This window comes from Rosa chinensis, chromosome 7 (genome assembly GCF_002994745.2).
Source record: "Rosa chinensis cultivar Old Blush chromosome 7, RchiOBHm-V2, whole genome shotgun sequence".
In the NCBI taxonomy this organism is placed as follows: domain Eukaryota; kingdom Viridiplantae; phylum Streptophyta; class Magnoliopsida; order Rosales; family Rosaceae; genus Rosa; species Rosa chinensis.
The window spans coordinates 57,949,610-57,965,722 of NC_037094.1; the positions used below are offsets into that span (position 1 = coordinate 57,949,610).

Genomic DNA, 16,113 nt, shown 5'->3' on the forward strand with positions numbered 1-16,113 from the left:
TTCGTAATGTCCTGAAAGACCTAGGTTACAAGCTTAAATGACCTATGGATTTGCATTGTGATAGTTGCCATTGAGATTGCACGTAATCTAGTTCATCATGATAGAACAAAGCATATGTAGAGGTTGACCATCATTTTATTAAAGAAAATCTTGACAGAAAGGTTATTCACTTTCCATTTGTAAACTCAGAGGAGCAATTAGCTAATGTTCTTACTAAATGAGTGTCTAGGAAGATATTCAACAGCTCGGTTGACAAGTTGGGCATGATACATATCTACGCACCAACTTGAGGGGGAGTGTAGAATCGCTGTAAATCTGTATGTAATTAGGATTCTTATTTATTTAGGATATCCTGTAATTATAGGAATGATTGTTTCCTATTAGAGTTCGACTACTCATTTGTACTTGTATATATACCCCCATTATGGGATGAATAGAATCATCAAATTAAACCCTAAATTGAAGTATTCTTTTCTACTGCAACCTCTCTTTAAGTGTCATCTCTCTAGTCTTGCTTTCTTTTATAATCAAGTATTTCATTCAAGGAGAAAGCATTTGGATAATGATTTCTACTTTGTTTGAGAGTGAATCCAAATGCGTGATCTGTTGCTAGAATATGCTCCTACTCAAGATCAGACTGCAGACAGTACATAGTCCATGTTTTCAAGGACCATTGTTCCAATCTCAAGCTCTGTACCCCTGCTGAGATTGAGGGGCGGTGTTGAGTAAGGCTATGTGAGTCAGCTGCCATATCAGCTTGTGTTCTTGACAACTATCCACCACCAAACAGGATTAAAGGTCGCAAACAGGCCGCTAGGCACAAGCACGGCACGGACCCAACACGGTTAAAACTGGCCCTGCACAACCCAAGCACGTTATTCTAATAGTTCGAGTTGGCCGAGGAATATTAGCCAATACCCGGCCCGAGCCAGTTATGGGCCGGCACGACCCAAGCATAATGTATTGTGGGCCGGCCCATCACAAATACAAAATTTCATTTTGTTTTTAAAAATATTAGAACATTAAAATGATGAGATTTCAATAGCACCAATGTTATTTCATTAATGATATCAAAGTAGTGAAATAAAACATTATATTCTTGTTTTTTTTTTTTTTGAATGGACATTATATTCTTGTTTTAACATAAGTATTTTTTCTAAATGTTAAGTATATGTTTATTAATAAAGACTAATCTCACAATAATCCAACTATAGAATGAAGAAAAAAATATGATACACATCTACTTATTGGATGAATTAATTACGTCAATTATCATTAGAGGCTCATAAAACTGCTCTACAAAACTCGGACTGATATGGGTCTAGGGTTTGCGAATTTCCTCTTGTTCCAAGGCGCTCATGGTTGGCGTTGGTTTGCCTCGCTGGTAAAGGGTTGTTGCCTGATGGGAAATTGAATACTATATGCCTGGGAGCTTCTTGGAGTGGTGTTTGGCTTGGGGTTTGGCTGGGTGGTTTGGCGACGAGTACCAAACGACGCCTTAAGTGCGGTGGTTGTTTGTATAAGGATGGCACGTCTCGTCGAGGGATTTCCAGGACAGGCGAATTGGAGGTACTGGGCAATAGTGCGGGGTGCTGGAGGTCACTGGATTGTGGTGAAGCTGGTTAGTTGCAGCGCAGCTCGGCATGGGGCTTTGAGGGATAGGGTGCGGCGGCGTAGCTAGGGACGACGTTAGGTTCTGGTGACGAGGACCAACGGTGGGTGAGGAAGATGGAGTTTGGGCTTGGGTCAAGCCAATCTTGCTAGGCCTTGAGTTTGGGCTTCTTTTCTTGGGACTGCCCTCTTGGGCTGGGGTGTTTCTGCCCTAGTCTTATAATATGTTTTTAGTTAGTCTAATTTCAATAATCTCCTTTCTCTTAGGAAGCTATGCACTTTGTGCGCACTCTATGTACCTCTAGCGCCCCTAGAGTAGTACCAAATGAGAATTTCCGCTATGTCTACGTTCTGAAATGTCTAATGGGTGGGTCCATTTTCATGTACCATTGTGGATACTACCACTATCTTCTTGTTTGTCTATAGATAACAGCGGAAGCGTATGTAACGGCCTATTATAACTTGTGATGAATATATTGGCACCCGATTTGGGTTTGATTAAAAAAAATATATGATACTAAATCTTCATGTTATTATTAAAGATTAATCTCACAATAATATACTAAAAACCAATATATTTTTGAGCTATTTTATATATAAAATTATTAGAAAACTAATCTTAAAAAACTAAGATTAAGAAAAATGTTGTAGAACTTTATTTATTTTAATTTTCTAAATAGTTAAATAAAATTAATTTTTTATTACTCAAATTAAAATTTTAAAATTGTGCCTTATAATGGGATGGCACGAGCACGACATGGGCTCGGGCCATGGGCCGAACCGGGCTTAATATTTAAATAAATAGGCTGGCATGAGCCCGACACAATAATAAATAGGCCGATCTGAGCACGGTGCGAAGCACGAATATGCTCTCTTAAAATAGGTTGGGTCGGGCTAGGCCAGGCCCGTTTGCCACCTCTAAACGGGACAAATTGGAAGTCTTGGCCTATTCCAGATCAGGAGGACATCCCAGTTGTTCTTTGTCTAAAGAAAAAAGATGCACTTAAATATAATTCAATTTTACATAGGAAACTTCTGGATGTAGGGATCAAGTGGAGAATGGTACGGGGACAAGACAAAGAGGAGCTTTCTTATAGACAACGAGTCCATACACTTCACTCATATCTATAGCCTCCACCGATACATTACCACTAGGCAACTTCCAATCAAACCAAAATAGAAGATTGGCAACCATATATTCAACTATAGCCAGTGCAAAGGCCTGTCTAGGACACCCTCTTCTCCCACCACCAAATGGGAAAAACTGGAAGTCCTGACCATTGAAGTCAATCGAGTTGTCCTCAAATCGATCCGGAAGGAATTCCTCTGGCTTGTCCTAGAACTTGGGGTCTCTTTGGATTGCAAATGTATTGACAAGTACTCTTGTTTTCGCGGGGATATAGTAACCTCCCAACGTTACAGCTCCAGTTGTTTCCTGATGTACAAGAGTAATTGGAGGATGCAGTCTTAGAGTTTCTTTGATGACACATTTTAAGTAGTCCATTTGATTGATATCATCCACATCTAATTTTGCCTTTTGTCCCTCCACTCTTCTTACCTCTTGTTGGACTTTTTCCATCACATTTGGATTTCTGACAAGCTCTGCCATTAACCATTCCAAAGTTGTTGATGTTGTATCACTTCCTCTAATAAACATGTCCTAGAATGATTAAGAAGTCAAACATATATATTCAGTCATATGGATCGAAGTAGAACGACATAGAGATCATAATGTAGCCAGGAATTGAGTTTGGGTTGGGCTAATTTTTAGCTATATAAAAATTTTGCAAAGAACTCATTTTTTGGTTTGAGATTTGGAAGCCAGTAGGAGGCTCATCCTCACACCCAAATGAAACCGTGGAGAAAGCCATGGCAACTAAAGAAAACTTTGATTATACAACAATCAGTGCATCATATACGAACAGAATCAATTAAAAGTTTAAAACTCAAATAAATAGCAATTCTAATTGACCCTCGCATCCAAAAATGGCATTCAACCGTGGCATCATTATCATCTTCTTGGCCCGGAGAGCACAAAACCAACCTGCATCGATCTATAGACTTTCTCAGTAACAAACTAACAATCATCAAAAAGGACAAACCCATTCATTTAATTTGTGGAGCGGTGGAGGTGGCTCAGTGGCGGGACTGAGCATCTGAGCCTCAAACAGTCAGACAGAGTCGTAGTGAGGGACTGAGGAAGCAGTTAGATACAGGACTGAGCCTCAGAAGGAGGTGGCTCAGTGGCTGTGTAATTTATTCTCACTTCTCAGACCGATGGTGACTGGAACACAAAGTGTCGAGACCTAGTATAATTTTTCTTTATTATTTAGGCTATACCTACACTTGGCAACTTTTGGCCTAAAATTTCCCTTGGGCTACGGCCTAATTAGCCTTACACATAGCTACGTCCCTGATAGAGATAGATATATATATATATATATATATGGAGAAATTACCTGGAGGATTGCTTTTAAGTTATCTTGAGTAAGATCCAAGTTAAGCGCATCATCCTTTCCGTATTTGAGGAGTATATCCACAAAATCTCTTGTTTTGAGTTCACATTCTCCCTTTATAGCCTTTTGTTCTTCAATCAACTGATCAAAGAATCCATCTAATTCGGCAGAAGTTGCTTTCAAACGTGCAATGAATCCTCTAAGATTGTCAATCCATCTCAAACTAGGGAAGAAATCTCCAACACTGAAAGACATGAGTTGAACCATCAACCTTCTTGATGCCTCTCCAAACCAATTCTTATTTTCCTCTACAAACCTTTTTCCAATTACACAACTAGATAGTATGTTGTTGGACGTTTTTATCAGCATGTCACTTAGATCAATAGGAGATTCACTGAGGCACTCTTTGCGTATCTTCTTGACCAATTCTGCAACTTCTTCTTCCCTTGCATACTGAAATTGTTGCACTCTTTTCAGGCTCAGAAGTTCAACAACACAGAGTTTCCGAACTTGTCTCCACTACTCTCCATAAGGAGAAAACGCAAGGTCTTTGCATCCATAGAGTAATATATTTGTAGCTATAAGTTGTGGACGGCTACAACAAACACTGTCATGAATCGTCTTTATTTCCTTGTCCATGTCTGTCGATGAAACTACTAGTGTCGGCAATTGGCCCAAGTGCATTAACATTAGAGGGCCATACTTCTTTGAGAGGGTGTGAAGAGAACGATGTGGGAGTGTACCTAGCTGGTGGAGGTTTCCGATTATGGGTAACCTTATTGGGGATGGCGGCGATTTTAGTTTCTCACCTGATCTAAAAATTGAAAAGAAAATGAAAATAGTAAGCAAGAGAACAGAAAGCAGGAAAATATTGGAGAGAGTGCTCATATTTAGCTCCTTAAGCAAGTTAGTAACAGGAGCCTTTGTCACGATATATATAGCTATAATCCTAGAAGAGTTTTGTAGTTTGTAAACAATCATTAATTCATGCAGAATTTATATATAGACAAGTTAGGCAAAGCAAAATTTGATTATGTGTGTTATTCCACGTTCATATCCTTTTTCTTTTTTTTGTAATGAATTAGATCTCCTTTATAAATCATAGGGTGTAGTTATTGTCACCCTACTATTTTCTTTGTTCACCCTACTTGCTCATTACACCCTACATTTTAATTTCAATTATTAAATGTACTTATCTAACCAATTTCTCTGTCCACAGATATACTTATATGAAATATTCAATTAAAAAAAAATTATTACAAGTTGTGATGCATGATTCCCTCGATCATTCAGAGCTGGGCTATCTCTTATGTGATCTTCCAGAGGCCTTGCAAATAGCATCCTTTGCGCAGGTTCATCATGTGCGAAGAGCAGCCATGGTGGCTCATACAGTAGCACAAGAAGCTAAAAATGGATCTTTCTTTATGCATTTCATTCTTGTACCACCTCCAAATGTGGTGGAGCTTATATCCCTTGATTGTAATCACTCATAAAGTCAATGAAACCTCTTTCATTTCCCTCAAAAAAAACAAAAAAAAAAGAGCTTCTATTCATACCTCCAAAATTGGAATTTTGACCTCTCCACTTAATAGACCTCTAGCTTACTTTTATAAATAACCAATATGTTATCTACACCTCCCTCATTTTTCCATAATGCCCTTGTCTAATAAAATCAATAAAAGTCTATTTATTCCTAAAACTAAATAAACTTTGATAACAAACAAAATCAAGGGTTTTCTAATGCAATACTGTAAAGTAATCCATATATACCAGATCATGAATAAGGTAAACCCATGAAGGCCACTCCAATCTTTGAATTCTTCAATTAATTATCTGCTAGGAGGTACTCAGTCAAACGAGTTAGGAAGGCCCAATGTTGAGACTTACAAACTCGCTAATGAAGCACAGGAGAAACAACGGGAAGAAACTGATGGTCATGTCATTAATATTAGGCACGCAATGGAGATTACCGATTTGCTAACTGATTTGAACCCCATCAATGCTATTGTCGACGCTGATGTCAATAGTGCTCCACATGAAGATGCAGCATGTATTGGCTCTGCTGGTGTTGTTATCAGGCTGTGGATATCTCACTATTGAGATCCATGTGTGAATCAGGCTACCTATCTTCTTACAACTAGTACTCGCGAGTTTGCTTTTAGAAACATCAAAACTATTGCCGAATGTTTGGCTGATGAACTTATTAATGCTGCCAAAGGTTCTTCTAACAGTCAATCAGTTATGCTATTAAAAAGAAGGATGAGATTGAAAGAGTCGGCAAGGTCAAACGTGGAGGCGTTGATCGAAGAGCACTTTATTTCAACAAGGTGGGCTGCATGCATGACTGCTTGTGTTTATTTTACAATAATTTATCTATTTAACTTTGAATACGAGAGATATTTCTTCTTTCTCTTTTGTAGTCATGAAGATGAGTCGGGAATAAATTAGTTGTCTTGAATTTTGTTAGAGTTTTGTTATACTAAAGATGATTGTTGAGTTAAAAAAATCTCCCTCTTTTGCGTCCTTATTGGTAATTTAATATGAGTTAACAAAATAAATGATTACTTAGAAAAAGAAAGAGGTCCAAATGCTAATTTTGGAGGTATGAATAGAAGCTCCCAAAAAAAATGGTTATGTATATAGTTTTTCTTACAGATTTTGAAATTAGAAAATTAGTGCACCTAATAGTCATTTTGCACTTGGGTAATATAGTCTTTCAATAATTCAAATATTTTAGGGTGAACTAAGAAAATAGAAGGTTGGCAATAGCCGCACCCAAATTATATCATGTTTGGTGGTTAATTATGGGTCTACCATCTTCAGTTCTCTAGCTTTGCATAACATGTAATGCAAGCACCTTGATTAATATTCAGCTGGCAATTATTTATTGCTTTTAAATCCCCAATTGTCGATGCAGGTTTGCCCTTACCTGAATTCCAATCAAATATATTATCCGAAAGTGATGCATGCCTAACTTTCATGGACCAGCTTTTTGTTGAACCTCATTGGCTAATTAGCCACTGTATAGCTAAAAAGTTAATAACAACCACAATTTTATATTGCACGAATTAAGTTTCGTGGCCAAGAATGAATGAACAATGTCAAATATTAGAAGAGGTTGTTCTATTCCTAGTCCAATTTGTCAAAACATAAATATTTGCATAATCTTAAAAATCTCATCATTGCAAAGTATGATCCAAACAGGTCATTTGTAAATTTCGTTACCTAAAATTTCTTCACATTAAACTCCCATCACCTTAAAGTCCATTCACCTCAAATTCTCATCACCATGAAGTTCCTTGGAATCTCCAAATCCTCTAATCAAACACTACCTAAATGTTGATAAACAAGTTTTTTCAATGTTGATAAGCAAGTTCGATAGCTTGATTCTTTGAGTAATGATAGTCATCAAATCCCTTAAGTATTGATAATTAAGCAAGTTCGGCAGCCTGGTCCCTTGAGTGTTGATAATCCTCAAATCCCTTAAGTGCTAAAAAGCAAGTTCGGTAGCTTGGTCCCTTCAGTGTTGATAATCATCAAATCCCTTCAATATTGATAAGCAATTTTAGTAGCTTGGTCCCTTAAGTATTGATAATCATCAATTCCCTTAAGTGTTGATAAGAAAGTTTGGTAGCTTGGTCCCTTAAGTATTGATAATCATCAAATCCCTTCATTGTTGATAAGCAATTTTAGTAGCTTGGTCCCTTGAGTGTTGATAATCGTCAAATCCCTTAAGTGTTGAAAAGCAAGTTTGGTAGCTTGGTCCCTTGAGTGTTGATAATCACCAAATCCCTTCAGTAGCAATTTTAGTAGCTTGGTCCCTTGAGTGTTGATAATCATCAATTCCCTTAAGTGTTGATAAGCAGATTCAGTAGCTTGGTCCCTTAAGTATTGATAATCACCAAATCCCTCCACTGCTGATAAGCAAGTTTAGTAGCTTGGTCCCTTAGAGTGGTGATAATCACCAATTCCCTTAAGTGTTGATAAGCAAGTTCGGTAGCTTGGTCCTTTGAGTACTGATAATCATCAAATCCCTTCAGTGTTGATAAGCAATTTTAGTAGCTTGGTCCCTTGAGTGTTGATAATCACCAAATTCCTTAAGTGTTTAAAAGCAAGTTTGGTAGCTTGGTCCCTGGAGTGTTGATAATCAGCAAATCCCTTCAGTGTTGATAAGCAAGTTCGGTAGCTTGGTCCCTTGAGTGTTGTTAATCATTAAATCCCTTAAGTGTTGAAAAGAAAGCTCGGTAGCTTGGTCCCTTAAGTGTTTGGTCCCTTGAGTATTGATAATCATCAATTTCCTTAAGTGTTGATAAGCAAGTTCGGTAGCTTGGTCCTTTGAGTACTGATAATCACCAAATCCCTTAAGTGTTGAAAAACAAGTTTGGTAGCTTGGTCCGTTCAGTGTTGATAATCACCAAATCCCTTTAGTGTTGATAAGCACGTTCGGTAGCTTGGTCCCTTGAGTGTTGATAATCATTAAATCCCTTAAATGTTGAAAATCAAGTTTGGTAGCTTGGTCTCTTGAGTGTTGATAATCACCAAATTCCTTCAGTGTTGATAAGCAATTTTAGTAGCTTGGTCCCTTGATTATTGATAATCGTCAATTTCCTTAAGTGTTGATAAGCAAGTTTGGTAGCTTGGTCTTTTGAGTATTGATAATCATGTAGATGTAGTACTGTGATTTGAAGACGAGGATTTCGAGGAGGGCACCGAGGATGAGAAAGGAGACAATAAAATTTTGTTGTCGGGGAGTGAAAGGAAGGCTCTGATCTTCAATGGCCTGCAGCTCTATCGCCTCTCCTTCAAGTTGTGTTGCTGCCACTACTACAATAAGTTAATCAGACGACAGATATTTGGAGTTGTGTGATGACCAGCCTCACTGTGGTCTAAACGAGTGTTGTGATTGAAAAATCACACAACGGTGATTCCATCGTTGTGCAATATCCATTTCCTCAACAGATAATTATTTATGTTGTGCGATTCTGCGCAGGTATGTGCCTAGCATGGCATGCGCGGAGATGCCTCTGCATTGACATGGCCATTCAGACAACAAAAGAAGAAATTAGCTGTTGTCTGAGTTTCATAACACACAACAATTATAAATCTTTCTTGTTGTCTGAGATGTATAAGACACAACAGCTATAATTCTTTATTTGTTGTCTGTTGATTCATTTAGACAACAGGGATAGTTATATTTCTGTTGTGTGTTATGAATCTCACACAACAGAATTTTATTGTTTTCTGATGTTGGTTGTTAGTTCACACAACAAACTATATTTGGTTAACTGTGGTGTGAATATTGTAATCAAATTGGATAACATCTAGTAACTGTTGTAGGAGAAGCCTTAATTTTGAACTCTTTTGTAGTCATACAACACATTGTTTTGTATTCTGTTGTGTTGTATGACTGAAACTTGGACAACAAGAAGAATATTCACAGAAATAATGCTCGATATATTACGATATAAACAATACTATAATCCATATAATTCAAGTATTATTATTCAAACATCTATACATTCAAGTAACTAGATAATGTACCAGACAAGAGCATTCCTAGCTAGTTATACATGAATCAAAATCATTCATATTCTCGATGGCTCTTAGCCTTCAGCTGCCTTTGGCTTCAATAAAACCCAGAAGGACCTGCTCTAATTGCTTTATACTTTTTGCAGATCTAGGATCATTAGGAAGGAGACTTCCTTCATTGCACACAAGGCCCTAGTTTCTTTGCAATATATTTAGAAGAAGTAATTAGCAGAAGAATAGCAAACCTCAATCTGCGAATAGAAATAAGCTCAGCAAATAGCCCGATGATCTCCTAAGCTGCCATCATATTCTCTTCTCTAATAACATGCTCTACCTAAAATACATATACCAAATAATTACTAACTAAGAACTTGTTCTCGATACTGTGCAAGTAAATTAACCCCAATGAAAAAAGAGAAATCACCCGAATCCTAGCTGTAGCTTCCTGGCCAGTCTCAAGAAGCTTGGCAATGTCACAGAGCATATTAGGAATTAAGAGACTTTCTTTGTGGCAATGTCAAATAACTCCAAAACTCATGTCATCAAACACCAAACTTAACCAATTAGTTAACACTTCAAAAGCTTTAACAGATTCTAAATAAGCCAAAGTAAAACCAACAAGAAAAAATGAAAGTCCAATCTTCAAAAAAGAAAAGAAACCTGGAGTGCAATCAACCAAAAGAAAAACTATGGTACCAGCACATGCAACAAAGCTAACCAGCAATAAAGTGAAAACTGGACCACCAAAATCAATACCCAAACTTAACAAATCTAACTTGTATAAAACTCTAGTAAGAAAACAAGGGGAGTTCTCAATTTCAAAGAAAATAATGACAGCTATCACATTCTTCCAAACTAGCAAACAAAAACACGGAGTGCAAGAGGATACAATAGTAGTTTCAGTTGCTGATTGAACTACAGCAGTTGTCTTCATCGACTAGATGTATTTGCTGCATCAAAGAGCCAAGTTAATTTAATTTGACAAAAAGATTGTGCATATCAAATGTAACTAAGAGCATGTTCAAGTATGGAAATCTTAGGTATCTGCTAGTTTATTATTTGAGAAAGACTAGATATGGGATGCACAGTTGTAAAAGCAGTATTGGCATTCAACTTTATTTGGCATGGCACTGCAGCAGTCTATAACCCACAATTATCACTTTTTCAGTAACATGCTTCTTAATGGTGTATAATTCTCCGTTAATCAAACTGAATGGTATGTAAAGACTGAAAATCACAGTCAATGTAAACTGAACATTTCACTACTCAAATGCCAAACTTTTAGTGAAAGACCACAACAGAATTTTGCACAATGATGGCGTGATTTCCAGTATGCAAACAAGGAGAGAGACAAACCTGTGTGGTTACGCAGAGTGTGTGTGCAAGCTGTGTTTTCCCAGACCTGAAATTTGTGTTTATGTTTAATACAAGCAATGGTCAACAGTGATACGCAGAGAAACATTTCAGATTATGGACATCAGTGATACTGAAAGAAACATAACTCACCTAAATTCCCCAAAGACTTTTGTGATTGCTAGAGTTTCAATTCCACCTGCAATTTATTAGTACAGAATCAAATGAAAACAAACTATTAAGCATGATAGACATTAGATTGAATAACTAATATTACCACAAGATTATTACCTAATAGTTCATCAAATGCTTGGTTCTCAGTTCAATCCAATTAATCAAAGTTTCCATTGATCTCTGGTATGCAGTTTAACATGAAAAAGTCAAATTAACAAATTAATAATAAGCCTCTGGTTGTGAAGGGTACCAGTAGATATCGGATGGTTTGTAATCAAAAGCATATTTAAATGTTGTAGCAACTGCACCATATATCCCCAATTGTGTGCAAAACTCGCTAATAAGATTAAAATTAGAAAAATCCAAAAGAAGAAGAAAAAAAATTGAAATTGAAGTACGGAACAAATATACCTAGGGCTTCCCAGTGCTCCCACTGATATAGAGCACAAAAAGTGGATCCTCTGCATCAACCCACTCCACTGCACATGTAGTTGGATATTTAGGTATGCCATCCTGGAATATAATTACGAGTCATCAGTCAACACCAATCATTAAAGTAAATGTTCAAGTCACCTATAACCATTTGATAAAAACACTAATAAAGAAAGAATAAACAATGCAGTATGAATGTGAAAGAGAAAAGAAAAAAAATTGTTTCTTTTTCATGAAAGCCTATAGAAAGAGGAGTTTGTACTACTACTAACCTGCCACCATATATCTCATCCTTCTTCCCTCTTCAAAGCAGATTCATTCTCATAAGTTAAGCATACATCTGCTAAAACAAGAAATCATATATCAATCAAATTCCTATCATAAAATATATCTATTTGGTTGGTAAAGATGAGAACATTAATCCTTGGTTTTAGAAAATATAGTATAGAAGAGTAATCTGGTATTCTCTCATGGTTGGTTACTGTATCTAGGCACACAACTTTGGCAAATAATGTAGGTTCCAGAATGTGTCAAATCCAAACGTAGAGGGTTGTCCTGCCAATAGATGATCAAACAGAAACCTAAACTCCATTGGGACCTAAACATCAAATACAAATTATTCAATATGACATGCAAAGAATTCAGTCCACACCTACACAAACCCCACTTTTGGCTGATTCAATAAGGGCAGCAACAACTATATCCTTGTGGTGGATGACCATAAAACCCCTTTTAACAGCATTGCAAGTGATCACAACTTTCAGATTGCAATCTATTATTCTTTGAGCAAGAGATTCAGCAGAAAATCCAGCAAATACAACCCCAAAGAATGAAAGAAAAAAAAAAGTTATAGAAATGAAAAAGTTATGGATGTTGGAGAGCAAAGAGTAAGACCGTTACATACCGAGTGAACAGCACAAATGTAAGCACATGCAAGCATTGTGATTAGAAGTTCCATTAACATGGATAAGTAAACCGCAACAAGCATCACCCTTTTTCACTCCAAGATCTTTCAAATAGTTTGCAAGCTGCGAAGAGTCAACTTCCTTTAGCAGACCACTAAGCAATAATTATCAACTTTAACATTTGAAACCCAATACTTCAGAAGAAATAAACCAAGAAACAGAGAAGTGATCACTAATTAATCAGGCATGTTTGGAATGTCATTAATAGTGTAATCAAGCAGACGAATGAGGCCCAGGTTCTGAATACTCCTATAGATAGCATAAGAACTTAGATGTGAGTTGAGCATCGCCTTTAGCCTCATCTTTCCATCACTATAGTAGTAAAACTACACAACCAAATTATAATTAATCAGACTACTTTTCTTAGGGTTTAGGCTCCATAGAACAAACTACTATAAAGAACTGAATTTGCTGAGAAAACCAAAACAAGAAGCAAATGCAAACAAACCTAATTCATGGAGTTGTTGCCAGAACCAAATGTCATTGCTAGATAATGCAAATCAGGTAGCACCATGGCAACAACAGCTTACATATCTGATTTGAAACAAGACATACCTACTCAATTCAAAAGAATAATTCTTAACATTTGCAATCATTGCAATCTTTGATACCCATCGAATAATTGTTTATCAAACTTTGATATATCAAAAGCTTCGAGTAAATGTTAAGATTGCAATCTTAACACATGTTAACATTTACAATACCCACCTACAAGTCTTATAACTTTGATTAACAATTACTCGATTTCTACACTAAAAAGCACATTGACAGAGAGTTAAAGCTTACATCGATGGTTTGCTACTTGAGATGGGCAGCAAGGAGCTATTCCTGGGTCTGAGCAATCATGCCATATATGCACAATTGTAGAGTTAAAAAGAGAGTGAGCTAGTGAGAGATTGCGTCGTCTTGCTGAAAACCCCAAAATCCCAAAGTCTGCTTTGCAGGGCCTAGATCAAAATGGAACGAACACAAATCTAAGCTCAACAACAACAACAACAACATCACGTCAAAAACATCATATCAAAACACAAAAACCACAAATCAAATAGAATCGATTCCAATAATAGATCCACTGCCAAATTGAAATAAGGATTGATAATCGCATAGGGTTGGATTAAAGCGTTGATAAAGTGGAATCTGAAGCACAAGTTGCGAGATAGATTCTGCTGAAGCTTCCATTTATGCATTTCAGGTGAAAAATTAAGAGCCCTAATTTGAAAATTTAGGAGATTCAAAAAATCGAGACCCTAGGTTTTGGGAGCGATGGAAATAGGAATAGTTTTAGGTAGGGGCTACGTGGTTGGGTGGAATTGGCTGGCGGTCGTGGTGGCCTACTTCAGCATGACGACGAGGGTTGTGTTCTTCTTTCGCCGCTTTCTCTCACTTACCCACACTGACAAGGACCTGCATCTCCAGTAACAGCTTGAAGGGCTTCGACACATGCTCCCATGGAGAGGTGGTGGTCTGCTTCAATAGGGCATTGAGGGATGGGGTGCACGCAATTGTGCACAGGTTAGCAAGGAAGTTGAGGTAGGCGAACCTAGGAGCGAAGGAGGCGGTGAGAGAAGGCTTGGCAAGCGACGACATCTTCTTGGAGAGGAAGGTGGCGAAGGTGTAAGGGAAAGGATAGAGTGGAAGAGATAAGAGAGTATTAGAGAGAGGACGAGAGAGAGTCGGGGATGACTGAGAAAAATTTATTGAAACGTGGTCGTGGGCAAGCTAGTGACTTTTTTTTTTTTTAAGTCTGTCAGACAACGTATACTTAAAAATCTATTGTATGAATGTATATAGGTAAAAATTTGGACAAACAAGGTGAGGGAAAATTTCCGCCTATGCCTACATATGTTTGATTTAAGTGAAACTTTGCCGCGCTCTGCAACCAAGTTCCATGATTAGACAACAGATCTATAACAATCTGTTGTACAAAGTTGTGCATCTTGCACAAGGTACACCTATTAGGATTTTTCAAACTTCATACAACATTTAGTCATACAATGGATAAGAAAAGACTGTTGTTTGTAGAGTTCAAATTCCATATTGGTGAGCTTGTTCTGAGAGGGAATTATGAGCTCGGAATGGAGGGAAATCAGCTTCCCATTTACACAACAGAAATGTCTTAACTCAGTTGTGCAATATCTTCCTAATTTTTTTTTTTCAATTTGCTTACATTCACATAATAGAAATAGAATTGTACCGTTGTCTAACAGAGTTAGTGTTAACACATAACGGCAGATTTCTGTTCTGTTGTGTGATGAGTGTTGTGTGTTTCGATTTTTGTAGTAGTGTGCTAAACCTTTCTCTTTTAATATGCAAATTTAGTTTACTTATAGCGCAAGCTTATATTATAAATATATACATATATATTTTAGAAAGATATGTATGGTGTCCTACTTAAATTGTAGTTTGATTAGGTCTTCTATTACTAGTTGGATTATGACGCTAATCCTAATGGACTTACATTGATCATCCATAGATTACATGAAAATATTTTCAGTGTGCGCTATAGAAATGTGATGGAAGTTTAGCATCTTTTGAATTATCCTAGTGAAAATGATACTGTGATGAAATCATTTACTAATGAAGAGTTGTTAAAGGGATAATGAATACGTCCATAGAAGATAGATGATTAAGATCCAAATGACAGTTTTGTTCCACTAACTTTTTCTCCAAAAGAGGCATTTCAAGCAGTAGTAACCTTAAATAATTAGTTGCTACAAAATGAAAAAATATACCAAATCTGGTGCATGCATTGCAGAAGTTTAAGTATGAAAATCAATTCAGTTCAGAGACGAGGAGAATGCAAATTAAGGACTATAACAACATATTTTGAGAAATAGCCAAATTGAGAAAATAAATTTTTTATAAGTTTCTTAATTTTTATTAAAAAAATATTTTTATTTGTTAGTTATTTTATGTAGAGTGGTGTTATGTCGGTGAGTTGTGATTTGTTGGTAAGTTATAATTCTAATATTGTAAAGATCATGGGTTCGATTCTCACTGACATATGTAAGGGTGTGGTGGGTTGAAGATTTAAAAAAAATGTGGGGTGGTGTTATTGACCCACCATTTTCTCTATTCACACACACTCTATTTTTATTACTTAATTCATTTTTTTTTAACTAATTTCCCTAATTGCCTTCCCTTGCAATTATGTTTCTTTTGTTATAAACTAAAGAATAAGGGAGATAGAATATAGAGACAGAATATAGGAGAAGGTAGCAGTGTGTGTTTCATTCAAATTAGACCCCTTTATATAAGAGTAGTGTTTACATCATAAGGACATAACTAATGAGCATTTACAGTGAACAGCCACATATATATTATATTTACAACACTCCCCCTTAGATGTCCACCACTAAATGATATGGTGTTGAACGTGCTTAATGTTGTCTAATCAAAAACCTTACCTGGTAACAAAAACCCAGTGGGGTAAAAACAACCCTGATCGAAGGAGAAAAAGAGTGCAACGCGCATATGTCCTAGGTAGCATAATTTTAAATGCTCCCCTTGATGAGAATCTCCCCCTGATTGTTGCAAGCTTCAATCATGTATGTAATAAAATAGATGCACCATGTATATTAGATATGATGTGT

General features: G+C 36.7%; 1 long non-coding RNA gene and 1 pseudogene across 2 annotated transcripts; both read right to left on the minus strand.

Moving 5' to 3' along the window:
- Nucleotides 1-2,609: 2,609 nt before the first annotated feature.
- On the minus strand, nucleotides 2,610-5,305 carry LOC112180128 (annotated as a pseudogene).
- Nucleotides 5,306-9,539: 4,234 nt separating this feature from the next.
- LOC112180948 lies at nucleotides 9,540-11,942 on the minus strand. Of its 2 annotated transcripts, XR_002928570.2 has the most exons (6): nucleotides 11,828-11,942; nucleotides 11,535-11,636; nucleotides 11,241-11,303; nucleotides 11,103-11,148; nucleotides 10,021-10,998; nucleotides 9,540-9,930 (listed from the first exon to the last, which is right to left on the minus strand). It is a non-coding gene; the product is annotated as an uncharacterized LOC112180948 (long non-coding RNA). The 2 variants fall into 2 exon arrangements; XR_002928569.2 differs by lacking the exons at nucleotides 11,535-11,636; nucleotides 11,828-11,942 and having other exon boundaries at nucleotides 11,241-11,524.
- Between the last annotated feature and the right edge of the window lie 4,171 nt (nucleotides 11,943-16,113).